Source organism: Manis pentadactyla, chromosome 10 (assembly GCF_030020395.1).
Source record: "Manis pentadactyla isolate mManPen7 chromosome 10, mManPen7.hap1, whole genome shotgun sequence".
Classification (NCBI taxonomy): domain Eukaryota; kingdom Metazoa; phylum Chordata; class Mammalia; order Pholidota; family Manidae; genus Manis; species Manis pentadactyla.
In genome coordinates this window covers 2,281,689-2,305,949 of record NC_080028.1, presented here as the reverse complement: position 1 = coordinate 2,305,949, position 24,261 = coordinate 2,281,689, and positions in this window count along the sequence as shown.

The following is a 24,261-nucleotide window of genomic DNA, read 5'->3' as shown; positions in this document are numbered from 1 at the left end:
GTAGCCCCAGTACGGGTCTGCATGTTGGCATGAAGCAGAGTTGGCCCCACACGTTGGTGGGCAATACGTGGTGTGGGGACAGTAGGTTTTCCATATAAAATAAAAATACAATCGATCCCCACCTCATGTCACACCTAAACAGAAATTCCAGGTTGACTGACGGTCCAAACAAGGAAAGCACATCCTTCAGGCTTTCAGAATTCAGAGTAATTATCTTTACGACTTCCGGACAGGAAACGGTGGCTTAAATATGACACAAAATGTGTGAGCCATAAAGGGAAAATTGAAGTATCAAAACTTCTACCCAAATGTCTAAATCTCAAAAGCATACTATCGATTAGAGTATGAACTTCAATGTGTATATATATCTAATATATGATGGGGTGTAAATAATTCTTGTAAACAGGGTGCAGCAATTCTCAAAAAATACTAGGTTTTGAGAAAACCAGCTGATCTGTTATTCCCTAGACTTTTGTCTGAAATATGACACTGGAAAAAAGGAGGAAAAATTTAAATACATACCTAAGGATGCTGGAATTGTTGGCTGTAGACCCTGACGTACCTGGAATTATGCTGGTTGTAAGGAGTTGACTTTGTTTATCATAAGCAACTTCAAGGTGATCATCTGTTCTTACAACCAAGTGTGTCCTGGCTGATCGAACATCCTTCTGCTGCAGCAGGTGCTGGGGGCCCGGGTACCTCGTGCTCACCAACATGATTTCTGTACAACACTCAGCATGCTGGATCCCATTTCCGGATGGATTACGGGCTTTTAAACCCACCCCTGTGAGCCGGTGGCCAGCCAGGCATCTCCAGCATCTCTGGGAACTCACAGCGGCAATTCTGACCCTCTTTCTTGGGGCTCTGTGAGCACCCAGTCATTTCACACCTGGGGCCGGAGGACAGAGCTCGCTGCCTCCAGCCTCCTCTGCAGAGCAGGGTGGGAGTCCTGGGCGCTGAGCTTTTATTTATTGCCACAGGCTGCTGGAACTTCATGACACATAAATCTCAGATTATGAAGTCGCCGCTCTCTATATTCCTGGCCCTAAATGATCTTCAGGATAAAATTACCAGGCAGCAAGCAGGAGGGTGCTTTCTAGGCCCAAGGCCCCCAAGCTGGGATTTTGAGGAAACGAGTCCTTCTCGCCCAGTTACTCCCGTGGGATGTGTGGTTCACAAGCGTGGGAGCTCATCCACCCTCGAATGAATGAGCAAAACAGCCCAGGAAGACACGTGCAGGACACATCACTACTCGTGTGTTTGCAGAAGGGGAGAGAGTCTCAGGGAGGTGATGGTCTCGTCTGAGCGGTGAGGCTCACTGGTGGCCGGCAGGGGAACTGTCAGCGCCCAGGCCTGCGGCCTCCTCAGCCCGCCCTGCCCTGATGGGGCTGCGTGGCTCTGCCTCCGTGGTCCCGAGGCTCCGGGGGTCTTGCAGCCTCCAGTCCCGGGCGGCTTGTCCAAGTGCGGCCCAAGGGCAGGCAAGAGCTCTGGGGATTGGGTGAGGCCCCCCCCACCGACCTCTGTCATTTCTGTGACTCCCAGCAAGTGACCCCTCATGGGGGCTCAGCCCTAATAATCCTTTACACTTTGCACCATACTGCTCCCAAAATGCCACGTAGGTTCATCTAGCTGGGGTGCAGTGTGACTCCCCGTCCTCACTGACTTGGCTGAGGACCAGTCTTACCCGTCAGTCTTAACTGACGCCTGCTGCCATTTTAGCCTGGTGTCACCTGGCTTCCTCAGGGTGCTGGCACCCCCTCCGTGCCTTCATCCTGCCTGGATTTCCTCTTCTGCGGAGCGTGCCCTCAGCTTCCCTTGTTAGAGAAAACCAGAGCTGGACAGTAGGCAAAGAGGTAAAAACAGACTTTATTCCAGGACTATTGCAATGGGGGAAAAGAGACCTAGGACTGGGCTTGGTTCCTGAGCCAGCCAAGGAAGGTGGGGACTCACAGCCGGGGCGCAGGGTGAGGTGGGATTACTAAATCCCCATTCTCTGCTAAACCGAAGGCCGTGGGTGGGTGGGTGACCAGACACCTCCTGGCAGTGGGGGAGGAGGAGGAACCTGGTCAGACACCCAGGACTTTTGACCAGTTCAGAAGTTAGATGCTCCTGGATGAGAAGAGGCAGAGGGCGGGCGAGTGGAGCCGGCCCTCAGCAGCCACCTCTCTCTGCTCTGGCTTGGAAGCCCTTTTCTTCTCCCCAGCAGAAGGCACCAAGCCCTGTGTTGTCTTCCCTGGGACAACGGACGTGCTGGTGTCTTTGTGACCTCGCCAGAGTCTGCCTTGGCCACATCTCCCCCTGAAGAGCAGGGACTGCCCTGGAGGTGTCTGGCTGTTTGGTGGCCTCCCCACCTGACCTGCGTGCACCTGTGCCCCCCACCCCGCTACCTGCCTGACCCCGTGTCCCAAATCAGGAGATGTTCTCCTTGGCTGCAAGTCCAGGCCCAGCACTGGGCTGCTGCAGAGAGGGTTCTGGGGTCCAGGCCAATCAGACTCGTGACTGGCGACCCACTACATGCCCCGTGCTCCCCGGCAGCTTCCCCCACAAAGGCACAGGCTTGCTAGAGGCAGCTGGCAAAGCCTGGGGACAGACACTGTTTGTGGGCAGTGGGCTTCAGACGGGCTCTCTGTCCTCATTCTCATCTGAGTTCCCACAGTTTTGTTCTAAGTTGTAAGAGAGAGAAGTAGTGATTTATTTGAGGAGGTTTTCTAAAAAATCTTTTTCGTAGTAGCCAGGAGCTACCTGTTGGGAAGACAGATGAACAGCTTCAGTCGTAAAGATCCCTAAGCGACATTTTTGTGAGGGTTATTTTCAGGGGGTCATTGCCGCTGAATTGCAGGTGCAAACCTGCTTGGCGCCGGGGGCTTTTAGAGAAGATGGCCGCAGAGGTCCAGCCCGGGGCCATGAGCAGTGAAGGTTTCATTTCCCCAGGTCCCTGGGACATTGACACATCCATCTGACCTTCAGACTCATAACTGGCCCCTGTGTCCTGTGCAGGAAGGACAGGACACCAGGCCGAGCCCAGAGGGCAAAACTGGGCGAGGGCACAGCCCTCCTTTCCAGGGCTGGATGGCAAGGGTGGGCTGACACCCTTTAGATCAGGAGGCTTACATGCCAGGCCCAAGACGCCCCCTTGAGCTCCAAGACCAACATTGTCCTTCTGAGGTCTGGGCACAAGCACCCAGGCCAGAGGGTGCCAGGGGGTGGGCAGGGCTTGGGAGTCAGCTCAGGAGTGGGGTCGCTGTCTCTTACTAAACCCGGTTTCTACATTAGAAACAGGCATGTGGGTGCCTACATTGCTGTGTTTTAACTTATTCAGTGGATCTAAATTGTTTATTGTCATTGACTCCTGATGTACTGGAAGCAAGAAAAAAAATCTCCCCATGTTATGCCCACAGACAATGATCTCCCATCACCGGAATTAGTATATACATGTTGTAGATTTTTATCCTACATCACTTTTGTGTGCACATGGAAAAACAGTAGTGAAATCAATCGTGATGTATTTGTACTAGTTACTGATCAATGCTACAACAATTTATCACCGAGTGGCTTCAAACAACACACATTTATTTCCTTATGATCCTGTGATGTGGGTATCACTGGGCTCACGCAGGGCGTTGGCAGGACCGGCTCCTTCTGGAAGCTCCACCGCCTGGCCTTTTCCAGGCTCTGCAGGGGGCCCGTCCCTTGGCTCATGGCCCCTCCTCCATCTTCAAAGCCAGCCAGATATTCTTCTTATTTCAAGCCATCTGATTAGCATCCTTAATTCCACCTGCAACCATAATTCCTCTTTGTCCTGTGACCTAATATGTGAAGCAGTTCTGGAGATTTGGACCCAGGCATCTCTGGGGGCCAACATTCTGATGACCAACCACAGTATTTTCAAGCCAGATTCATTTAATCACAACCTGATTCTTTCGAACTTTTTGATGAGGACTTGCCTGTGCTTCTGGTTTTGCACGTGACGCCCCTCTCTGGGCCAGTGTGAGCACTCATGTAGCATTCCTTAAGGGAGCGGCCCACTCGGCTGTTCAGGACTTTTCTCAAAGCCCTGGCACATATTCTGCAAGCTTTGGGGCACACGTTCCGGCACACCCCACCCTGACAGGACCACTGGCTGACCAGCAGCTGTGACAACATCCAGGTTTCTGAGGCACTAAGTGAATAAACATTCGTCCTAGAATTGATAGACTATGGCATTCTTTTATATCACAGACAGTGAACGTCAGAAAGTACTTGACCATTGGTACTGCATGGTAAACTCTATGAGGGTGGTACTGTCTTCCCTACGGGCGGTCCCATATCTCCAGGACCTGGGAGACTGCCTGGAATGAAGCAGATGCTCAGTAAGCATTTGTTAAAAGAATGAATGAATAAGTTCAATGAAACATAACTATTACTATTATTATGCAGGTAAGAGTTGTTAAGAGTTAAGGGTGTTAAATGAGTTAACGTGGGCATGGAGTCTGCAGAAAGGAAGTCTTTAATAAATAAATACTCCCCTCCTCATGCTTCCCAGTCAGACAGCGGGACAGATCAGCCCGCGGTCCCCAGACACTCACCCAGAGTGTGCACAGCGAAGTATCTGGGTGACTGGCGGTGGGTGGACGCCTGGATGGTCAGACAGATGGCAGATGGTCGTCAGCATAAAGAAATGGTAGTTACTGGGGCCTCTGGGCCTGGGAGGGTGTGCTGGGTCCTCTGTCCCAGAGGTGTGCATGTTGTCTGGCTCGCCCGACTGGGACTCTTGGTGGCCTAGCACATGTTCTTGGGAGCAAAGGCCCACCAGGCCCTCATGAGACTAAGAGAGAGAGCCCAGGATGTGAGGACCTCCCCAGGAAGGGGCTGGTCACGGGACACAGACGCTCCCCGCGCCAGCAGCCCCTCTTGTCTTCCTGACAAAGGCGCACCCCTTTCCAAGCAGGTGGCATGGCAATGTGCCATCTGAGTCAGTGTGTGTTGGAGCCGAACAGAACATGCCACCTCTTTCTGAGGGGGCATGGCCACTGTGGTGGTGAGACATCTGAATGATTTTGCATGGTTCCGGGTGGCAGATAAATGTTTAAATAGCTCCACCATATGATTGACACTTCATATCAGCTCTCAGCCTTGGGTCTAGACCGCGTCCTTATGCAGAGCCCCTCCTCCAAGCTGTCCCGGCGTGTGCACCCCCTCTAGGGAGTGACCGAAGGAAAGTGGCGAGGTTCACGTCGGACCACCTGGGAGGGCAGGTCCTCATTCCGGGTGGTGGCTCTGCTGTCTGGTCAAGTTGGTTTTCTGGGGAATCCTGCACGGGATTTGCGGCTGGAAACTCCAGGAACCTGAACTTAGACGAGGCCCTCAGAGCTGCTGACCTGTCACCCAGGCCACGCCTTCTGACACGCCAAAGAAATGCCCTGCCTGGGAGGAGGCCCCTTGGGCCAGGGCGACCCCGAGCCGAGTGGACGTACCGGCTCCTCTAACCGGCCGCCGAGGCTCTGAGCTGAGAGGCGACTGAAGACCACCGGGGGCATGGACTTGACTTCAGTACCACACACTCAAGGCAGCCTCTTTTATTTTCGGAATTTCATTTTGGGGTTTGGAACCTTGAACACCAATGAAGGAACCACGTGGTTTCTAAAAGGGTGATGACCTTCAGAGTCTTTTACCAGGGGGAGGAAATTTAATTTAATCTCATCCTCTCATATTTGTTCACGTTAGATTACATAAGTGAGTTATTTTTAATCATTGTTCATAAATCACAGCAAGGGTATGCCTTGAGGCACAAAACATTTGCATAAAAATATTAATTGCTGTTCTCTCTCCTTTTGGGTTCATGGGAAATTAGATGAGTGTGTAGCAGGTGGTGGGCATGGGGGGGTGGGCAGCAGATGGGGCAGGGACGGGCTGAGGAGAGTGGCCCTGGCCAGGCGTGTGTCCTCCCTGACAGCCTTCTTCAGTTCACAGTGTGCCACCCAGACTGTCGGGATCCTCCTCGGATGTCTTCTCCTTGAAGCCCACCTCGATTTCCATAGTCCAAAGATGGCCTGGGAGCCGTGACTGGCCTTTCTTGGATGTTCATTGTAGTTCATTCACTCATGGCTGTGTCCATGCATGGACCAGGAGCTCGCTGCCCAGCGCACAGGGTGGGCAGGGTCCTGCCTGTCTGACAGACTGAGCAGAGAGTGAGTCTGGGGTGGGAGCAGAAATCTCCAGGCCCACCCACCGGCACTGGGAGGGTTGCCTACTGTGACCGCAGGCTCCCCGCCACCCTCTCCTGCTGTTCCCCTCCCCTCCCCTCCACCAGGGGACCTCCCCCTCCCCACTCCTGGCTCTCATATGAAGTCCTGACACTGCAGAGGCGCCTGCCACACTGTCCCCCAGCTATACCCTGGTGCGTGGCCTTGAGGGCCCGTGCCCCCTGCTCCTCCTCCCCTGGCTGGCTTCTGTGCCGAGTGGGCCCTGGCTCCTGCTGCGCCGTCCTCCCAGCCCCTGTCTGCGGCCTCCATGCTCCGCCCCATGGGGGGGATGCGCGGCTCTGACCCTCCTCCAACCCGCTGCCCAGGGGCCCCTCCTGCCCTGCACTGGCTGCTCTCCCACCTTTTCCTTGCGTACAACAGTCTACAGACAGTGGAAGAGACAGACGGACAAGCCGAGTGCCCGTGCGGGGCAGGGGCTGTGGTGGCCCTCAGAGGCCCAGAGGCCAGGCAGATTCTCTCCATCTGTTATCACCTGCACCCTCTCCCCACACCGCTCTCTCTTGGCAGGCACATGCGAGCCTCCTCCCTATGCCCAGATGCAGACCACAGGCCCTGGGGGATGAGGAGCTCCCTGAAGGGAAGGCGTCCACCCCACCCCTGCAGAGGCCTCCGGCAGCCCCCACTGTCCACAGCGCGGTGCGTTCCTGGGCTGTGCTCCTGGTGAGCTGGGCCAGCGCTCCCTGCCCGGCTGTCCACAGGCCCTCAGCTCCAGTGCTTGCAGCCCTGAGGCCCATGGGGGGAAACCTGTCCAAAGCCCCAAAGGCTCTGGAAGGCCCCCAGTGCGGGGTGCCTCGTGACGCTCCTCCGTGGGGACAGCAGCACATGCCCTGCTCCCCCTATTGTTCACAGGATCCAGGGCCCAGGATTCCATGTAACGTCCCTGGGGCTGGAAGGACCTCGTAATGCAGGGTAAACAATGGGTGGCAGTGGCTGACGCCACCGAGGAGCACACTGTGGCCAGCCCCGTGCCCAGTGCCTGGGGCGCCTCCCCGTCTGACTCTCAGGCGACCTCGCCCCTTAGGAGCCGGCCGGAGGGCCTCTGCAGTGGAGGTGGGGGGATGGAGGCTCGGATATGGTGCAAAGACGGGGATGCCCCAGCCTGAGCTCCCAGCAAGGGCCCCCACACCCTGGAACGGCATCTCAAGCATGTGGTCCTGAAACACTGAGTGGTGGGACCCTGTTGTCCCACCATGCACAGTGTGACACCCCGAGACCTGCCGTGGGAGCGTAATCAGCACATCTGATGGAACCCACTGACGTTACCTCCTAACTAACTCTTTTCGTTAAAAACTAGAGTTCCCATACCAGTCAAGGCTGAGTCCAAGGCTGCTGTTCTGAGAGAGCAGATTCTCATCTGCCGAACAGCTGCCACGCCCTCAGCCTGTGTTTTCTCCCTGCATTGTTAGTCAAGACCCAGGCACGCGGTGGGACATGAGGCCACACGCGCCGGTCCCCAGCCTCCTGCAGAGCGTGTGTCTGTTCAGGACTACAGGCTCAGCCGAGAAACGGGGGCACAGGAGGGGTGGCAGTGGGGCTGGCAGGGCTGTGCTGGCTCACCAGCTCTCCAGAACCAGAGGTCGCTTTTCGGCACGGTCCCATTCCCACGCGAGCACCCCCATGGCTAATCCCGGTGACCGTGGTGCCAGCGCCAAACACTGCCCTGGGCTCTCCCAGCTGTCACAAGCCGGCTTCAGCACCCCCGCCCCCAGATCTCGTGTATCTTTTCTTCAGCCCTGTACGTGTTTTTGAAGAAGGAGGGGCCCAGCGCTGATGTGACATTGGTGAGCTGCCTCTGGGACTCCAGGGCCACGTTAACGACAACCTCAAAGTGCAATTGTTGTCGTATGTTATTTCAAGCCTAGCAAAACAGCTGGGCAGTCCTACCCATATTACGGGAGCTTTTGTGTAGGTGAGCGAAAGAGATCACGGACAGGAGACTCAGTGTATCCCACGGCGAGGGCTCAGCCAGGACGGATTCCCCGCGTCGCCGTGAGGTCCTGTGTGGGGAACAGCAGAGGCTGAACGTGGCCCAGACCCCCAGGGTCCACACAGCAGAGGTGCTGCGTTCTCCGTTCCAAGTCTGTTCTCCTGCTTCTCTGTTCCTGCAGTGCCCTGTCCGTCCACCAGGCGTTGTACTGGGCCCTGTGACCAGGAGGGGGGGGAGGAGACAGCGTCCCTCCCCACCGAGAGGGCCCTGGAGCCGGCCTGTCCCCTTGGGAGCCTCCTCAGTGAACGTCCCCTTCTCAGAGCACCCCGATGGGGCAGGTGTTTGGGGGGAGGCACCCCGACAATGAACGCGGCTTAGACCCACTGTGCTGACTCCCGCATTACTTGTCACCAACGTTCACAGTCATCTCAGAAGGTGAGGCTGTGCCTGGCTGGCATTTGCCTTGTTTTGCCTTTGATCCCGAGGCGACCTCTTGGTTTCAGGCCAGCACCCGCTCACCTCCCTGCACGGAGCCCAGCCACGTGAGGAGGAGCAGGGGGCACGGGCCCTCCCGAGCAGGCCTTTGCCTCGGTTCCTCGGCGCCCTGCCCGGCTGAGCCGGCTTCCGGCCTGTGGGTGGGCAGCTCCTTTTCTCCAAGTCTCCAGGTGGGGCTGCCCTAGGTGGGGACTGACCAGGTCCTGAAGCCACGGCCCAGCCCTGTGGGCTCCAAAGGATGTTTCAGGTAGACTGAGGCAGCACCTTAGTGCACCCCAAGGAGAACAGGCTGGGACACAGCACGCAGTGTGTTCACATCCTGCCAAGGACCTTGGTGTCTCTGTGTTCTTAGAAAACCGACCACGGTTTCCCCATGTGTGGTGTGGAGACAACCCGCTTCCCAGGGGCCCCACGGAGAGAGGCCAGGCGGGCCGTGCAGACAGATCCTGCTCATCATTTGCAATGACACTTACAGGTCAGGGTGGCTGAAAGAAAACACACACAGCCAGGGCGTTTTCTCTGGTGTCTTGACCCAAACCCTGTACTGTCTGAACTAATCGAAGAAAAGAAAGCAGCAAGAATGAGAGGAATGTGGAGAAAGGGCTCCCTTTGGCTGATCTGGAAAAACACAAGGATTTGTCCTTTTGCTCAGCTGGGGTGCTGGGGTCAAAGGTCCCTGTTCTGCCCACAGTGCCCTTCTTTGGGGGGATATTTGCAGGGAAGCGTCCGTCCTGCTGCGGTGTTAACACACGGCAGCCTCATGCCCATCTCCCTCCTGTGCCAGGAAATGCCTTTTGTATTACCAGGCAGAGCAACCAGATTGTATGGTGAAATAATCACCGTGCTCATTAACCCCTTCCATCAGGAGAGTCAAGAAAACATTCGAGGGTCACGTATTAATAGAAACACCATTTAGTACTGGAAAAAACGATTTCTACTGCGGTAGCGGGGCTCAGGATTAGGTCAGTCCCTCTAACTGATGCCCTGCCGGGTTGGCCGCTGCTTGGTGGGCAGCGCACAGATGGTGATTAGGCTGCGCCTCGCCGACGCTGGCTGCGGGGCACGCAAGCTCCATCCCAAATTGCCGCTGTCATCCCCAGCCCTCTTCCTGGCAGGCATTTCTACATTTGTGATGACTCAAATGGATTTTCTGCAGGCATTAAATTTTTAGTAAACAGACCCAAATTAACAGCTATTTATGACATTTCACTCCAGGGATCAAATCAAAAGTGCTCATTTCAGATAGAAATCTCTCTTCTTCCTGCTTTTAATGAATGAGTATTGTTTTTTTTTGTCATTGGAAGCAAAGCCAGACACAGCCTCTCTCCGCCGGGCCCCCTCGTCCCACGAGTGCCGTCCCTCCAAGCGGACGGGCATCACTGCCTTTAGGAAGCACGTTAGTTTCCTGTAATTCCATGAAACAAGGCCTGACGTGGAAGCCCCTCCTTGGGGACCCTTCCTCCAGCACAGGCCTGGGCTGCATTTTCATGAAAACAATTTACTCTGCTCCAGTGTCATCATCAGGGCAGCACAGGCCTGCCCGGCCCCTGACCAGGAGACGGTCTTTTCATGACTCCTGGTGTCGTACAGGAGATACGGGCCCGTGAGTCCCTGGTGTGACCTTGCCCATGGCAACGCTGTGCCTAGCGCTAGTGAGGGTGGCATCGCAGTCCAAGGATGAGAGGGCTGATGGGGACAGCAGCAGCCTGAGTGCACATCTGCTTCCCACAGTCAGGCCATGTGCTCTCGGCTGATCACTGCCTGCACAACGGGACACCGTCGTACCCACATGCCACGCGCAGCAACTGTCCAGGGGCACAGAGACCAACTTCGCACTCCAGTAAACTTTGAATCATGGTTGACAGGTCAGAATTCCCTTGAAGGGGAGAGATGGGTTCTCATCCATGCATTGATGCATGTGTCCTTGTCTTGATGAATGGACAAGCAGCAGGCACGGTGTTGCAGAATCCATGGTGATTAAAACGTGTCTTCGGGCTAAATACAGCTAATCTAACACTCATCTAGTTCAGCCCCCCTCAAAGGTCATTAAAATGACAATAAAGGAACTTTCCTAAAGGGCTAAGCCCACCTGGACAAGAACAGATGAGGGCAACACAGTTTTGAAGACAGGAAAGGGAGGCCTGAACGAGGGGGCTTAGTAGGCCTGCACGTCTCCGTCTCCGCTTGCACTCCCGCTGGGCCAAGGACTCAGCCACAGCTAGCTTATTTAAGAGGTGGGGGACCCCCAGAAAGGAGCATAGAAGTGCGTCATGGAAGCAAAGGGGCCACAATGGGCATATTACCAAGGCAGCCGCACTACGAGTGACAGGGACTCGGCCTGGCTGGGGAGTCTGGGTCCCAGGGCAGAGCAGGAGCTTCCCTGGGAGGTGGTGGGAATTCCGAGGAGATCTTCTAGAAATGGGCGCTGCAAAGAAATGGCGGATAGGAGGGAGTCTTACGGGCAAGGGGGATCGTTGGATGCGTCCCGGAAGGTAACGTGCTCATGCTAAGTTTCGGGAGAGGCTGTCTTTCCAGCGGGAGGCATTGAGCAGAGAAGTAAGTCAAGGAAGCTTCCCAGCACTGAAGGGATTCCAACCTGAAATTTCTCTTGACCCAGGGGAAGAGTGCCATCCAGGAATCATCATGTCTGGTGATTTGCTCGATTAAGTTACTTCATCCAAAACAGCAACTGTAATTAGCAACAACCTGTGTTTGGGTTTAAAATAATCCTTGGTCCTTAAGCTTGCTTCTGGCTTCTGGCCAAATATGCACATGAGCCGGAACACCACACAGCACTTTCCCGGGGCTGGTGCTGATGATCTCCGCCACCCGCAGGGACGCAGCACTGCCCTCGCGACTCGGTGCAGGAGAGAAGGGTCCAGCACTTACACTCGGCCTGTCCTGCCAGAAGGACTGCGCCTCACGGGTCAGGAGAGCAGTGCAGGATCATGCCATCGCTACAGATGCCTGCTCCAACTCAACACTCAGAAACTGGTTGCATAGCCACAGGATGGTCCTGCTGCCCCACTGCATCCAGAGTGAGCCCATCTTCAGCCAAACTCCATGCATCCTCTGACCCGAGGCGCCGGCCTGTGGGGTTTGGGGTCTGCAGGATTAGCATCAACGCTGAGTAGTATTGAGTGACTTCAGGAAGGTCAGGGTATGTCCCCATCTTGATGGCCACCCTGGTAAGTAGCCACATTTCCCTCTGCAGAAGGATTGAGATGCAATCCAGGTGTGCACACGTCACTCCATTGCAAAGTCATCCCCAGAGGGACTGGACCTTCCCAGAGGAATGGTCTCAGGTTTGTCAGCTGGCTAAGGTCTAAGAACAGGGCATGAGGTCATGAATTCTTATCACAGTGACACAAACCAGGTTCTTCCCATTGGAGCAAGATGTTATTCCCAGAACATAGAGGGAGAAACAACCGAGCAGACAGCCTGCCCATCACTCACCGGGAACCTGCGACCAAACAGATCCACTGGGCTCCCTTCTTTCTGAGGGCCTTCATCACCACCTTTCCATTACTTTGCGGATTCCCTGCTACAGTCTAGATGTCTGTTTTAAAATGTATTTCCCCATAGTATGATATGCATTCTTTTCTTTGTTATTATTAAGGCACACTTTTCAAACTGTATAATGCAGATACTGAGCGTACAGACCCATAAGCTTTGACAAATGCATGTACCCATGTGGCGCACGCCCATCAAGGTAGAGCCCACTTCCACCATGCCAGAGGCTGCCCCTTGCCGTGCCTGGTCATTTCCAGGACATTCCTGAGAAGGAAACAGTGTCTGATTTCCATCACCAGAGCTTATTTTCTCCTGTCCTAGAAATTCACAGGAACAGGTCCGCAGGTAGGTGTGGCATGTATGGCTGCTTTCACTCAGCACGTTTCTGAGATCTAACCCGTCATCACACATATCAGTTCAATGTGTTTTATTGCTGAGTACCTTTCCATTACACGGATATACCACAATTTGTTTATCCATTCTTTTGTTGATGGATATTTGTGTGGCTTCCAGTTTGGGACCATGATGTTAAAGCTGTTAGGAACACACTTACGGAAGTCATATCATGGGCATACATTTTCATTCTCTCTCCAAGTGGAACCAGAGAGTAATAGGTTAGATATATGCTTGACTGTTTAAGGAATTAGCAAGCCAGTTGATAAGGCAGTAGCTCCATTTTGCTTGGAAATATGAGAGATATGGTTGTTCCAAATCTTTGCAAATATTTGGTGGTTAGCATTTTTATTTTTAGCCATTCTTATGAGTACAAAGTACAAAAGGTTCTCATTTGGTTTTAAGTTTCCCATAAAATTTATATATATAGAGAGAATTGAAGTTCTTTCCAATTTTAGAATATATATACGCACATGTATATATTTATATTCTCATTAGATGCATATTTTGCAGGTATGGTCTCCCAGGGCATGAGTAGTTTTTAAATTTTAAATGGTATTTTGTAACAAAAAGAGTTTTTATCTTGATGAAATCTTTAATACATTTTCAAGTTTATTTATCTTTATGTCTTCTCTAAGAAATCATTGCTTCTTTGAACTCGAGAAAATTTTTAGATATAGCTTTCACTAATCTCTACAAAAAAAATCTTTAAAATGTTGATGGGGATCACACTGTAGCCGTCACTAAGTCAGGGAGGACTGACATCACGTGTCCAGTGAACTTCCCAGTCCATGGAGAACATGTACACCTTGCCACTCATTTTATCTTCTTAACTTAACCTCAAAGGTGTTTTATAGGTTTTGGTGTTGTGATTTTGAAGATATTTTGTTTTCTTTATTTCTAAATACATTCTTTATACTATTGTAAATATGATGTTTCCATTTTCTCTGCTCTTGCTGCTACTAGAATGATACACAATTGGTTTTTGCATATTGACCTTGTATTCTTCATCCTTGCTAAAATTGCTTATCAGTGTTAGAAGCTGTTTGTTTTTTGTTTTGACAGATTCCTTATTTTTTTCCACATGAAAATCATGTCTGAAGATGAATGTTTAGGTCTTCCTTTCATATTTGTGTGCATTTATTTCTTACCCTTGCCTTACTGCACTGGATAGAATTTTCTGCACAGTATTCAGCATGAATAGTAAGAGCTGACATCTCTGCCTTACTCCCACACAGTAGGAAGTGAGCGTCGTATCTCACCATGACGTCATGTTAGCTGTAGATGTTTCTTGTAGATGCTGTTTAATAATTGAGTAGTTTTTCTTCATTATTAGTTTGTTGAGAGTTTTCATTATGGGTAGATGTTGACTGGGTCAAATGCTTTTTCTCTATCTACTGAGCTTATCATATGTTTTTTTCTCCTTTATTCTAATGATTGCTTGATATCTGGATATTCAACCAGTTTTGCATCCCTGTGATAAGTCTTACTTGTTTATTGTATACTTCATATTCACATATTGCTAGGTTCAATTTACTAATGGCTTATTAAAGATGATTGTTTTATCTATGTTTCTGAAGGACTTTGCCTATCATTTTTCTGGTTTTTGTTTTTTTGTAATTTCTGTCAACCTGATTAACTTGCATTCTCCAAAGGATTTCTCTGTTTGATTTAAGTTGTCATGGGCATAAAGTTTTGATCATAAGTCATTTGCTGTCTTTGTAATGTCTATAGGATATGAATTAACATCTACTTTTTCAATCTTTATATTGATAATTTGTATTTTCTTTACTTCTTGATTAGTCCTACTAGGTGTTTTAAATTTCATTGATCTTTAAACCAAAAAACAAATTCAACTTTTAATATTTTTTCTATTTTTGTCCTGTTTAATTATTTCTACCCCATCCTTATTATTTACTTCATTCTATTTACTTTGGATTCAATTTTATCTTTCTAACTTCTTAAAGGTAAATTGAAATCATCAAAATTAAATCTTTCTTGTTTTTAACATAAGTGTTTAAAACTATAAATTCCGTACAAAGCACTACTTTAGTTGCCTTTCACAAACTTTTGATTTGCTGCATTCTGATTATAACTTTGATAAATATTTCCTAATCTCACTTACAGTTTCTTCTTTTCTCATGCTTTATTTAGACAGTCACAGGTTAAGAGGTCAGCATTCAAAAATCAATTGTATTTGTATTAACTAGCAACGAGTCATCCAAAAAATGAAATTATACAAACAATTCCATTCACAATAGTACCAAAAAGAATACTTAGAAATACATTTAACCAAAGGGTGCAGGACTTGTACAATGAAATTTATAAAACATGTTGAGAGAAATCAAAGATCTAAATAAATTGCAAGATATTCCATGTCCATAGATCCAAAGATTCACTATTGTCAAGATGGAGATCCTCAAATCCATCTGTAAATTGAACACAATCCCTCTCAAATCCAAATAGTGTATGTGTAGAATTGGACAAGTAGATCCCAAAATGTGTATGGAAATAGGACAAAGATAGAAAAAAGAAGAATAAAGTTGTAGGACATATGCTACTCTGTTTCAAAACATAGCATAAAGCCACAATAATCAGGACACTGTGGTCTTAATTCAAATAGAAGTACATAAATAGTGGATCAAATTTGAGCATCAAGTAAGATAGCCTCATACCTTAGTCAACTGATTTTTGACAAATGTGCCAAGATAATTCAATGGAGGAAAGAACAATCTTTTCAACAAATGGTCCTGGGACAATTGGATATCTACATATATAAAATAAAGTTAACTTAGATCCTTACCTCACACCATATAAAAAAATTAACTCAAAATGCAATGTGGACATAACCATAAATCCTAATGCTAAAAATCTGGAAGAGCACATAGACGAAAATCCTCATTATCTTGTACTGAATAAAAGTTCTTAGAGGTGATAACAAAACATGATCCATAGAGGGAAAAAGTGGTAAACGGGAGTTTACTAAATTAAAAACTTCAGTACTTCAGGAGAACTTGTTAAGAAGATAAAATAACCAGTCACATGCTGTGAAAAAATATTTGCAAATGATGTATCTGACAAAGGATTTGTACCTAGAATACATAAAGAACTCCTATAGGTCAGTAAGGAGAAGACAAACAATCCAATAAACAAAAGCTTTGAATAGACATTCCACTTAGGAATATATATATATATGCACGTGCCAAAAGCAAAACATGGAATACATTCATGAAACATGCTCAGTATCAGAAGTCCATAGAGGAATGCAAATCAAATCACCAAGAGCACCATTTCACACCCACTAGAAGTCACAAAGACCAGCTATAGTGCGGGTGGGGAGGATGTGGAGAAACTGGACCCCTCATAGAACACCCGGGAATGTAACACATTGTAGAGCTTTGGAAAAGAGGCTGGCAGTTTCTTAAAAAGTTAAATATGCAACACAGTAATTCCACTCCTCAAAATCTACCCAAGACAATTGAAAACTTAGGTGCACACAAAGATATGCACCTGGATGACCGCAGCAGCGTGGTTTATAAAAGCCCTTACATGGGAACAATTTAAATGTCCGTCAACCTCTGAATGGATAAACAAAGGTAGTATATCCATTCAAGGGAATATTAATCAGTGATTAAAGGAAAAAGCTGCTGTATTTGTTACAAGATAAGTGAATCTCTAAACATTATACCAAGTAAAAGGAGACGGATGTAAGAGACCATATGTTGTCTGACTCTCTTTACATGAACTGGCCAGACAGCACATCAGCGTTCGCCTTGGATGGACGGGGGAGTGGGGACTAACCAGGCGTGATGAAACTTTGTGGGCTGTGTGGCAGAAATGGACTGTGGTGATGTTTGCACAGCTCCATAAGCGACAGGAGCAAGGAACAAAATGAAGCGTATTGTTCAATTTCCAAATATTTTAGCATATTTATGTATAAGTGTACTGTTATGAATAAGTGTATTGTTTAATTTCCAAAGATTTTAAAAAGATTTCTTATTGTGATTCGATTCAAATTTTATTTTCTTGCAGTCAGATAATATACAATGTAAGATATTTTATCTGACGAAATTCACTGAGACATCTTTCAGCCCACCAAGTGATCTCTGTGGGCGACCATCCAAGCGCCCCGGGAAGGAGGCATCGTGTGGGGCTCCCCGGGGTGGTTTCTACGAATGCCCGTTAAGCTGGATTGGTTGGTGGTGCACTTCAAATCTTTTATATCCTTTTCTGGTTTTAAATTGGTTTAATTTTGTTTCTGTTATTCTATCAATCACTAAGAGAGAGGTTTTAAGATTTCCAACTATAATTATATATTTGTTCATTTCTGTCAGTTTTTGCTTCTTATGTTTTGCAGCTCTGTTATTAATTGTACTCATCTATTACTCTTGTCTTTGTGGTGCACTGACTCTTTATCATCATGAAATTTCCTTTCCTGTCCTCAGTTATAATCTTTGTACTGGCCTGTACATTGTCTTATATTATTCTAGCCGCACTAGAATTCTGATGTTTGTTGTTTGCTTAGGGTATCTTTTTTGCAAGTTTTTACTTGCAAATTGTCTTCATGTTTAAAAGTTTTCTCTTGTAAACAGCATGTTGCTGAGTCTTGCATTTTGATGCATTCTGATAAACTCTGTCTTATAGCTGAAGTATTATTTCTCATTTACATTTCCTGTAATTATTGATATAGTTGGGTTTACTATACCCCTTTTACTGTTTGCTGTATCCGATTTCTGTTCTTTGACTTCTCTTCTCCTGCCTTCACTAATCAAATATAATTTATAATCTCATTTTTTTCTCTATCAATATTTATTCTTACATGTAAGTGTGTGTGTGTGTGTGTGTGTATGTGTTTTAAGTGCTTGGGGATTACAATTACACATCCTTAACATATCACAGTCTCTGAGAGTTAATATAAACAACTTCTTCACCTAAAATGTAAGAAACTTACGACCCTATAAAGCTGCTTGAATCTCCTGTACTCTGTGCTATCGGTGTCACTTATTTTACACCTCAACACGTCGTACACTCCATAGTACAATGTTATTATAATATTACTCCTTTTAATAGTCACTCACCCACGGCTCTTCAATCCTTTCTGCAAATCTGAGTCTTCCTTCTATATCATTTCCTTCCACTTGAGAAACTCACATTAGCACTTTGAGTTCTGGCTCACTAGCGACTATTTCTCTTAACTTTCTTTTATCAAAAATTGCCTTTCTAACTTTCACATTTATTTTGAAGTATATTTTGCTGGTTCTATAATTCTGCTTTAAGAGTTTCTCTTTTTTTTTTTTCCAGCACTTTAGAAACACTGTTCAACTTTCTCCTGGTCCCCAGTGCTTCTGAGAAGCCATATCATGCGTCCTCTGTTACTTGGAGGACTTTCCCTTCACCATTTCATCCACTTTTCCACAATAGGCACACATATGGTTCTCCCTGAGTTCATCCCACTCACGGTTCACTAATCTTCTTAAATATGATTTTCATCAGATTCAGGAAAAATTTGAGAATTATTTTTTCACATACTTGTTTGTACCCCATTTTTTCTCTCCTCTCCCGAGGACTCTTCAAATAAACAAGTCAGATTACTTGGTATTACTTTATAGCCTCCTGGGCTCTGTTCATTACTTTTTCAACCTTTTAGTTTTTGTTCTCCAAATTAAAAAATTTCCATTGCTCTGTCCTCAAATGCATGCTTCCTTCTACAATACGCAATCTCTCTTAATCCCTTTCAGTGGATTTTAAAAATTCAGATATAGTGCTTTTCAGTAATGTAATTTCTATATGGTTATTTTTATAGCATCTATTTCTCTGTTGAGATCACTATTTGTTCACTCCTTACAGCCATCCTTCACTTTAAATCACCGTACATATTCAAAATAGCTATTTAAAAGCCCTTGTCTGCTATCCCAGCATCTAAATCACTCAGCATCGGTGTCTCGTGATGGTTTCCCAGTTGCCTAGGGGCATTCTTTCCCGTTTCTTCTCACGGCTGATAATATTTTTATTATTCTCTGGACACTGCGGTGATTCATTTCAGGGAGAGTTGGTTATGACCTCTTCCTTACAAGGGTGTTGAGCTTGCTTTTGTGTTTGCTTTCCCTAGGAGGAAGGCCGACGTGTTCCGTTTGTCAGGAACAAGCTCCTTAATTTCACGACAACATGAACTCTGGTTTGGTCCTTAGTCACCAGGCTGGGGACGCACGCAGGGCAACTCCTCAGGCAGGAAGATGCTCGTCTCCCTGAAATCCCCACCCTCCCAGAGCAGAAGGAGACTGTCATCAGCCTTTAACTGGAGAAGGTCCCTCTAATGCAACAGAAGAACCATCAACAGAACCTCTGCCGGGGAATTTGGTGTTGGCCAAATCCTCCCCGGGTGTCTGCTGAGGGCCTGGGTGTCTGCGCCCATCTCTCCTGCCCTCCAACTGCCCCAGCGTAGCAGGGCCCTGGAGTCTCCAGCCACCCCTTGGTCTCCTGCCCTGCTGTCAGCCCCTTGGAATCCCCTGCTGGTGTTTGCAGCCAAGGACCCCTCCTGGCCAGCTTGGTCCCCTCCTCCCTAACTCGGTCAGGCCACCACACTCCACTTGGGAGCCACCTGCTGCTGCTCACTGGAACCTGGCCAGGGGGCGCCGGAAAGCAGTGCGCTCACCCCCGTGTCTGCCCTTCCCAGGACCCTACCTCTGCTTGGCCTTTGGTCCGGCACCTGAAACCTGCTCTGTCGTTGCTCAAGGTGAGGGGCGGCCCTGTGCCAGGCCTCACGCCGGCTGACGCTGAGGTCCCTAACTGGCACCTATGTAGCAAAGATGTTTTTCTATTTTTAAGTGTAGTGCAGTTCACCTTTTTGCCTTTATTTATAAGCCCTGTTTGCTGTCTCAACACCAACACCCCCAGCACAGTTTCTGTTGATGGCTCTTCTGTTATGTTGGAGGGACATTTTCCGGTTTCTTCTCAGGGCCCATGGCAGATAGCTGACTTCAGGGGGACGAGGGCCTTGCCTGGGGAGGAGCCCGGTGCACATCCCAGCCTGGTGAACCTGTGGTCTGTGGTGAAGCCTGCGCCACAGAGCCTGTTCAACCCGACTCTGATCATTTCCCCTCCCTGCTTAAAGCTCCTCAGTGGCCAGCAGCCCTCTCATGATTAAATGTGAAATTCTTGACATTGGCCGAAAGGCCCCCTCAATGGGCTGGGCTCGGGTTGCCTTCCCCCAGAGCCCAGCGGGGCAGCTGACCCCACCTTGGTCTGCAGGCCCGAGTCTGTGCTCAGTGGGTCAGCCAGCAGGGCTTGCTCCCCCTGAGGCCCTGGTGGAACCTGCTCCAGACCTCTGCTCGGCCTCTCGTGGCCTCAGGAGCTCTGTGGACAGTGGATGGCCATTTCTCCCTGAGTCTTCATGTCATTGTCCCTCTGTGTGTGTCGGTCTCTGTGTCCAAATTTCCCCTTTTTATAAGGATACCAGTCATTGGCTTAGGGCCCACCCTCAGACCTCACTTTAACTTGACCACCTCCAAAGACCCTGATTCCATATCAGGTCACACTCACAGGTCCTGGGGTCATGACTTTCAACAGCTTTTGGAGACACGACTGAAGCCACACCACCTGCCCTCAGCCTGAGCCTTACATGCCCAGCTCTGCCCCCTCGGGTCTCCTTTCTGTGCCTGCATCCTACCAGCACACCCCACCCCACCCCACTCATGGCCCAGACTAGCTTCCATTCTTTCTCCAGGTCCCAGGGAGGTCACTCTGTCACTAAGAAAGTCCTTGACCGCCGTCTTTCCCCCCACATTGTGTCCTGACGGTTCTCTGCTTGCAGCACACTTCTCTGCTACACATGAGGCTTCCCCGGGTTTATGGTGTTCCATCTGGAGGCACTTATTTCTCTAATGTCTTGGTCACTGATTGTATACTAAGGTCTTTTATTCACAATTGTTTCTTGGAGGCCTGGAATGGTGTCTAATGCACGAAGCACAGCCTTTATGGGACAGAATGAGCTCTTGTGAGTTTGTTGAATTACACTTGATTGTTCATTCTGCACGGACTTGAGCAAGTGCTGGTTCATGGCACCAATTATGCTATGACTCATGTAAACATAATTAGGAGGGTCAATATTGTGTGTGATTGCCCAGGGCCCACGGAGGGTCATTACTGCTTCTGTGTTCATCCAATGTCCTGCCAGGGCCATGCAGACATTCCTGCGCTCTCTGGGGATGCATTTTCCTCAGGACATCAGAAAATGAAGCATTGTCATTTCCTATGGAACAATGTCAATTAGAAGTCCTGAAGAGAATTGGCACCATTTCCTGTCTTATTTCCCTTGGGAACATGCATGTCACATTCAGAAAACCCAAAGTGTGCTGGTGAGCTGAGGGCCCGCAGGCGGCTGCTGGTGGTGCTGGGTGGACACGGTGAGGAAGCACAGTAGGAAGCTTCCAGGAGGGAGGTGGAGGCCCTGGGACTCATGCAGGCCTGGCAAGATCCCAGGGGCTGATGGTTAGAGCACGCTGCTGGCCAAGGATCCCAGGAGCTGGCAGCGCAGGATGGGCAGGCTGAGAGAACTGTTAAACCACATCATCATAGCAGCAGCCTACTTATTAAGAGCAGGAGATAGCTCAGAGGCCCATCAGCACAAATTTTGCTAAATACAGAGCTGCCTGCCCATAAAGTGGAACCCTGACCAAGTGTAAAATATCTATGTCAGAAGGACAATTAGGACAGAGGAAATGCTCACAGGAATTTCAGGTGAAAAGCATTGCACCATATTATATTATTATAAATATTATGCATGTTTTGATTTCAAGGTTTTGCATTAATAAGCATGACCCTGCAAGCTTACACATGGATATTGTAAATACACAGATGTATGTATAACCATCCTGTGAGAAAACAAGGATGTAATGATTCAGAAGGATACTTTTCTAATGAACCCTTTTGATTCATTTTGCAGGGTTCTTGATTGTCCTGTGTGGGTGAAAATGCAGGTGGTACCAGGAATTTCCTGTGACTCTCAGGTAATAAGTCCGCTACTAGGATGCACAGTCCAGTGTGACAGACAAAACCCTAAGTGTGATTGAAAATGTGGGCTTCTCCCATTTCCACATGGGAGCTGCCCAGGGCAGAGCATCTGCAGCAGGTGCCCAGGACACACACTCACCTGTCCTCATCTTGTGCCTGTTTGCGTTCTTATTTGACTGGTCCTGCTGTGCACTGGGCCCTGGAGGTTTGTCTGCAGCAAACCTTCTGTGCTGTTTCAACACAAACTTCTGGGCAAGCAGAGCTGATGGAGAACCTGAGATCTTAAAAAGTTCCTCGGCAATACAGTTGGGGTTTCTGGCTTGCAAAGGCTTTCCCACACCAGTTTGACCCAAGCTTCGGGGCCAACAGGAAAAGGCTTCAGTGCGTGTGGGGGCCGGGAGTCAGCACGTTGCAGAGGAGCCTGCCTGGGCGGCTTTTATTTCAGGTTTCCCCTGCCTAGGCAGAAAGAGCAGGCCACAGCATCAAGGTGAGCTCACCAGGGCCCTTTAGTGGGGCCTAAATCTTCAGGGTAATAAAATGTGCTCATTTGCAGGCCATTATCTCCTGGGCAGATATTTCCCTTACGGACAGTAAGGTAGGGGCTGAGATGAGGGTGTGATGGTCTCCAGCATCCCCGGCAGCAAGGGGGACACCCAGCAGCCGTGTGTTCAAGGAGGGTGGCTCAGATTGTCGGATTTTCACTGGGAAGACCTCAGGGGCACAGCCCGGCTTCTGTAGTTCTGGATGAAAGAGCAAATTCAACCATAGACAGACTTTTAAAATAAACTATTTTGGAGAACAGTTCTAGATTTCGGGGAAGTGGCAAGGATAGCATCAGAAGCCCCTACACACACCATGCGTAGCTTCCCCACTATTAGCGACCTGCAGTAGTTGGGTTCGTTTGTCATGATTTATGAGCCAATATAGAAATGCTATGATTGACTGCATTTCGTAACTTATTTAGATTTCACTAGTTTTTCTTTTTCCTTGTTTGGTTTTGTCTTTTGATCTGAGGGCTTTTCTTCTCCTGTTCCAGGGTCCCATGTAACATCTGGCTGTCCTGTCTCCTTAGGTGCCTCTGGCCTGTGAGTATTTCCTTGATTTTGATGATTCTGAGATTTTTGAGGACTTATCAGGGATTTTATAGGATGTCCCTCAAATGGTATTTGTCTGACATGTTCCTGATGAAGCTGAGTTCATCACATGAGGTAGCCTGGGGTCATGGATTTGGGGGAGGCCCCAGAGGTGCAGTCTGCTCCCCATGATATCACATGTGGGCGTCAACCTGACTGGTCCCTGAGGGGCCACCGTTGGTCGCCTGGCCCGGGTGTCTGTCAGGCTCCTCCTCTGGAAGCTCCTCTTTCCTTTCTCACCTACACTGTCCTCTTCGGGAGGAAGTCCACGTGCACAGTCCATGTGTAGGGGTGGAGCCAAGCTCCCCTCACTGAGGGCAGAGTAGCTAGTAATTTATTTGGAATTCTGCATGGGAGGCTTGTCTCTTCCGTGCTGCTATTTACGCCTCCTGTCATTTGCTCCTATCAGTGCAGATTCATGCGTGCTTATTTTATCCCGAGTTATTCTGTTGGTCAGCGTGATCGGCTCTGGCCGTCAGGAGCTCTTTCTGTTGGCCTGCCCCCGTCAGGGTGGCCATGTAAGCACGTGCTGACCTTGCAGCCCTAGGAGAGCTCCAGGCGCGTGTCATTCCCTTCCTGCCCCAGCCCTGCAATCGGCCGTTTCTCCACGGAGCTGGTTCCTCCTGCTGGGCAGTATTTCCAAACTAAGATAGGCTGATTATGGAGGGCGTCTCTGACACTCCGCAGAGAACCGAGGAGGAAGCAAGGGACCCAGAATCGTAGGTGTTGTCACTCCTCAGCCCTGTGGGGCTCTGCTCACCAGGGCCTTCCCAAGCCCTGGTGGCCTGAGAAATGGGGCCAGTGCTGCACAGGGGGTGCAGGGAACTGCTGAAGAAGGAGAGCAGGGTAGAGTGGGAGCTGGGATGTGCCAGGGGCAGGGAGGTCCACAGGTGCCCTTGCCACAGGGGGACCGAGCCGGTGCTTCAGGAAATGCACCTGAGGGCCCGGGCTCATGTCCTTCTGCGTTCCCAGATGCACCTGGGGTGGGGTGTCTCTGGGGCAAGTCCTGTGCGAGGGCTGTGCTCCCATCCCAACCTCCAAACGGATGATGTCATTTCCTCCCCACAGTGCCCTCCTGATGCAGCTTTTGTTACTTGCGATGTCCTGTGGGGAAACTGAGTCTCTGAGTCTCCGAGGAGTTCAGCGACTTGTCAGAGGCCACATAGCTGTGCCGTGGCAGGTCTGGGACACAGAGCAAGTTCCTGCGGAGCTGGGAGGAGCCCCCGGGAAGTTCAGCATCTGCATCTCACGTCACCGGTAGCTGTGGTTCAAGGCCATGAGGCTAGTGACACGGTGTCTCATTTCCTAGTCACCACAAACTCCAAGTACGTGGATTCAATGCAACTGTAATTTTTCAGAAGCTTGCAAAGCTGTGCCACTGAGGCCTAGTGTCAGGGCGTCCTTGGGCTCCCTGCTGCACCGTCTGTAAGGAGCGGTACTCAGAGGAGGCAGGAGCTGAGAGTAATGGGGGTCTTGGCCCCTGTCTGGGCCCCACTGAAAGCCCCACCCCAGGCAGGGACGGGTCTGGGCCAGAAGCCTCCACTCACAC